A 6,000-nucleotide genomic window follows, 5' to 3' on the forward strand; every position below is an offset into this window, starting at 1 on the left:
TCCTTCCCACTAAGGCCCATTAAGGCCCATTGCTTCTTCCTCGTATTCCCGTAACTCCCCGGTACCTCTGAAAATACCCGAATCACTCGGAACCTTTCCGATGTCCGAATATAGTCGTCCAATATATCAATCTTTACGTCTCGACCATTTCGAGACTCCTCGTCATGTCCCCGATCTCATTCGGGACTCCGAACTCCTTCGGTACATCAAAACTTATAAACTCATAATATAACTGTCATCGAAACCTTAAGCGTGCGGACCCTACGGGTTCGAGAACAATGTAGACATGACCGAGACACGTCTCCGGTCAATAACCAATAGCGGAACCTGGATGCTCATATTGGCTCCCACATATTCTACGAAGATCTTTATCGGTCAGACCGCATAACAACATACGTTGTTCCCTTTGTCATCGGTATGTTACTTGCCCGAGATTCGATCGTCGGTATCTCAATACCTAGTTCAATCTCGTTACTGGCAAGTCTCTTTACTCGTTTCGTAATACATCATCTTGCAACTAACTCATTAGTTGCAATGCTTGCAAGGCTTATGTGATGTGCATTACCGAGAGGGCCCAGATATACCTCTCCGACAATCAGAGTGACAAATCCTAATCTCGAAATACGCCAACCCAACATTTACCTTTGGAGACACCTGTAGAGCTCCTTTATAATAACCCAGTTACGTTGTGACATTTGGTAGCACACAAAGTGTTCCTCCGACAAACGGGAGTTGCATAATCTCATAGTCATAGGAACATGTATAAGTCATGAAGAAAGCAACAGCAACATACTAAACGATCGGGTGCTAAGCTAATGGAATGGGTCATGTCAATCACATCATTCTCCTAATGATGTGATCCCGTTAATCAAATGACAACACATGTCTATGGTTAGGAAACATAACCATCTTTGATTAACGAGCTAGTCAAGTAGAGGCATACTAGTGACACTTTGTTTGTCTATGTATTCACACATGTATTATGTTTCCGGTTAATACAATTCTAGCATGAATAATAAACATTTATCATGAAATAAGGAAATAAATAATAACTTTATTATTGCCTCTAGGGCATATTTCCTTCAGTCTCCCACTTGCACTAGAGTCAATAATCTAGTTCACATCGCCATGTGATCTAACATCAATAGTTCACATCTTTATGTGGTTAACACCCATAGTTCACATCGATATGTGACCAACACCCAAAGGGTTTACTAGAGTCAGTAATCTAGTTCACATTGCTATGTGATTAACACCCAAAGAGTACTAAGGTGTGACCATGTTTTGCCTGTGAGAGAAGTTTAGTCAACGAGTCTGCCATATTCAGATCCGTAAGTATTTTGCAATTTTCTGTGTCTACAATGCTCTGCACGGAGCTACTTTAGCTAATTGCTCCCACTTTCAATATGTATCCAGATGAATACTAAGAGTCATCCGGATCAGTGCCAAAACTTGTATCGACGTAACCCTTTTAGGACGAACCTTTTGTCACCTCCATAATCGAGAAACATATCCTTATTCCACCAAGGATAATTTTGACTGCTGTCCAGTGATCTACTCCTAGATCACTATTGTACTCCCTTGCCAAAATTAGTGTAGGGTATACAATAGGTCTGGTACACAGCATGGCATACTTTATAGAACCTATGGCCAAGGCATAGGGAATGACTTTCATTCTCATTCTATTTTCTGCCGTGGTCGGGCTTTGAGTCTTACTCAACTTCACACCTTGTAACACAGGCAAGAATTCTTTCTTTGACTGTTTCATTTTGAACTACTTCAAAATCTTGTCAAGGTATGTACTCATTGAAAAACTTATCAAGCGTCTTGATCTATCTCTATAGATCTTGATGCTCAATATGTAAGCAGCTTCACCGAGGTTTTCTTTGAAAAAATCCTTTCAAACACTCCTTTATGCTTTGCAGAATAATTCTACATTATTTCCGATCAACAATATGTCATACACATATACTTATCAGAAATGCTGTAGTGCTCCCACTCACTTTCTTGTAAATACAGGCTTCACGCAAGTCTGTATAAAACTATATGCTTTGATCAACTTATCAAAGCGCATATTTTGTTAGCACCTTTAGGATTGACAAAACCTTCTGGTTGTATCATATACAACTCTTCTTTAAATCCATTAAGGAATGTAGTTTTGTTTATCCATTTGCCAGATTTCATAAAAATGCGGCAATTGCTAACATGATTGGGACAGACTTAAGCATTGCTACGAGTGAGAAAATTTCATCGTATTCAACACCTTGAACTTTGTCAAAAACCTTTTTCGACAAGTCTAGCTTTGTAGGTAGTAACACTACTATCAGCGTCCGTCTTCCTCTTGAAGATCCATTTATTTTCTATGGCTTGCCGATCATCGGGCAAATCCATCAAAGTCCATACTTTGTTCTCATACATGGATCATATCTCAGATTTCAAGGCTTTAAGCCATTTTGCGGAATCTGGGCTCATGATCGCTTTTTCATAGTTCGTAGGTTCATCATGATCTAGTAGCATGACTTTCAGAACAGGATTACCGTACCACTCTGGCGCGGATCTTACTCTGGTTGATCTACGAGGTTCAGTAGTATCTTGTTCTGAAGTTTCATGATCATTATCATTAGCTTCCTCACTAATTGGTGTAGTTGTCACAGAAACTGGTTTCTGTGATGTACTACTTTCTAATAAGGGAGCAGGTACAGTTACCTCGTCATGTTCTACTTTCCTCCCACTCACTTCTTTCAAGAGAAACTCCTTCTCTAGAAAGGATCCATTCTCAGCAACAAACATCTTGCCTTCGGATCTGTGATAGAAGGTGTACCCAACATTTTTCTTTTGGGTATCCTATGAAGACGCACTTCTCTGATTTGGGTTTGAGCTTATCAGGTTGAAACTTTTTCACATAAGTATTGCAACCTCAAACTTTAATAAATGACATCTTAGGTTTCTTGCCAAACCATAGTTCATACGATGTCGTCTCAACGGATTTAGATGGTGCCCTATTTAACGTGAATGCAACTGTCTCTAATGCATAATCCCAAAACGATATTGGTAAATCGGTAAGAAACATCGTAGATTGTACTATATCCAATAAAGTACGGTTATGACGTTCGGACACACCATTACACTGTGGTGTTCCAGGTGGCGTGAGTAGTGAAACTATTTCACATTGTTTTTAATTGAAGGCCAAACTCGTAACTCAAATATTTTACTTCTGTGATCATATCATAGAAACTTTTATTTTTGTTACGATGATTCTCCACTTCACTCTGAAATTCTTTGAACTTTTCAAATGTTTCAGACTTGTGTTTCATCAAGTAGATATACTCATATCTGCTCAAATCATCTGTGAAGGTCAGAAAATAATGATACTTGTCGCGAGCTTTAATATTCATCGTACCACATACATCAGTATGTATGATTTCCAACAAATCTGTTGCTCGCTCCATTGTTCCGGAGAACAGAGTCTTTAGTCATCTTGCCCATAAGGCATGGTTCGCAAGCACCAAGTGATTCATAATCAAATGATTCCAAAATCCCATCAGCATGGAGTTTCTTCATGCGCTTTACACCAATATGACCTAAACGGCAGTGCCACAAATAAGTTGCACTATCATTATTAACTTTGCATCTTTTGGTTTCAATATTATGAATATGTGTATCACTACGATCGAGATCCAATGAACCATTTTCATTGGGTGTGTAACCATATAAGGTTTTATTCATGTAAACAGAACAACAATTTATTCTCTTACTTAAATAATAATCGTATTACAATAAACATGATCAAATCATATTCATGCTCAACGCAAACACCAAATAACACTTATTTAGGTTCAACACTAATCCCGAAAGTATAGGGAGTGTGCGATGATGATCATATCAATCTTGGAACCACTTCCAACACACATCATCACTTCACCCCTAACTAGTCTCTGTTTATTCTGCAACTCCCGTTTTGAGTTACTAATCTTAGCAACTGAACCAGTATCAAATACCGAGGGGTTGTTATAAACACTAGTAAAGTACACATCAATAACATGTATATCAAATATACTTATGTTCACTTTGCCATCCTTCTTATCCGCCAATCACTTGGGGTAGTTCTGCTTACAGTGACCAGTCCCTTTGCAGTAGAAGCACTTAGTCTCAGGCTTAGGACCAGACTTGGGCTTCTTCACTTGAGCAGCAACTTGCTTGCTGTTTTTCTTGCAGTTCCCCTTATTTCCTTTGCCCTTTTCTTGAAACTAGTGATCTTGTCAACCATCAACACTTGATGCTCTTTCTTGATTTCTACCTTCATCGATTTCATCATCATGAAAAGCTCGGGAGTCGTTTTCATTATCCCTTGCATACTATAGTTCATCATGAAGTTCTACTAACTTGGTGATGGTGACTAGAGAATTCTGTCAATCACTATCTTATCTGGAAGATTAACTCCCACTTGATTCAAGCGATTGTAGTACCCAGACAATCTGAGCACATGCTCACTAGTTGAGCGATTCTCCTCCATTTTTTGGCTATAGAACTTGTTGGAGACTTCATATCTCTCAACTCGGGTATTTGCTTGAAATATTAACTTCAACTCCTGGAACATCTCATATGGTCCATGACGTTCAAAACATCTTTGAAGTCCCGATTCTAAGCCGTTAAGCATGGTGCACTAAACTATCAAGTAGCCATCATATTGAGCCAGCCAAACGTTCATAACGTCTGCATCTGCTCCTGCAATAGGTCTGTCACCTAGCGGTGCATCAAGGACATAATTCTTCTGTGCAGCAATGAGGATAAACCTCAGATCATGGATCCAATCCACATCATTGCTACTAACATCTTTCAACACAATTTTCTCTAGGAACATATCAAAATAAACACAAGGAAGCAACAACGCGAGCTATTGATCTACAACATGATTTGCAAAATAGTACTAGGACTAAGTTCATGATAAATTTAAGTTCAATTAATCATATTACTTAAGAACTCCCACTTAGATAGACATCCCTCTAATCCTCTAAGTGATCACGTGATCCAAATCAACTAAACCATGTCTGATCATCACGTGAGATGGAGTAGTTTCATTGGTGAACATCACTATGTTGATCATATCTACTATATGATTCACGCTCGACCTTTCGGTCTCTGTGTTCCGAGGCCATATCTGTATATGCTTGGCTCGTCAAGTATAACCTGAGTATTCTGCGTGTGCAACTGTTTTGCACCCGTTGTATTTGAACGTAGAGCCTATCACACCCGATCATCACGTCGTGTCTCAGCACGAAGAACTTTCGCAACGGTGCATACTCAGGGAGAACACTTCTTGATAATTAGTGAGAGATCATCTTAAAATGCTACCGTCAATCAAAGCAAGATAAGATGCATAAAAGATAAACATCACATGCAATCAATATAAGTGATATGATATGGCCATCATCATCTTGTGCTTGTGATCTCCATCTTCGAAGCACCGTCGGGATCACCATCGTCACCGGCGCGACACCTTGATCCCATCATAGCATCGTTGTCGTCTCGCCAATCTTATGCTTCCACGACTATCGCTACCGCTTAGTGATAAAGTAAAGCATTACAGCGCACTTGCATTGCATACAATAAAGCAACAACCATATGGCTCCTGCCAATTGCCGATAAATTGGTTACAAAACATGATCATCTCATACAATAAAATTTAGCATCATGTCTTGACCATATCACATCACAACATGCCCTGCAAAAACAAGTTAGACGTCCTCTACTTTGTTGTTGCAAGTTTTACGTGGCTGCTACGGGCTTAAGCAAGAACCAATCTTACCTACGCATCAAAACCACAATGATAGTTTGTCAAGTTGGCGTTGTTTTAACCTTCGCAAGGACCGGGCGTAGCCACACTCGGTTCAACTAAAGTTGGAGAAACTTTCACCCCTAGCCACCTTTGTGCAAAGCACGTCGGGAGAACCGGTCTTGCGTAAGCGTACGCGTAATGTCGGTTCGGGCCGCTTCGTCCAA

Source organism: Triticum urartu, chromosome 5A (genome assembly GCF_056163025.1).
Source record: "Triticum urartu cultivar PI428250 chromosome 5A, HENAU_Tu73, whole genome shotgun sequence".
Classification (NCBI taxonomy): domain Eukaryota; kingdom Viridiplantae; phylum Streptophyta; class Magnoliopsida; order Poales; family Poaceae; genus Triticum; species Triticum urartu.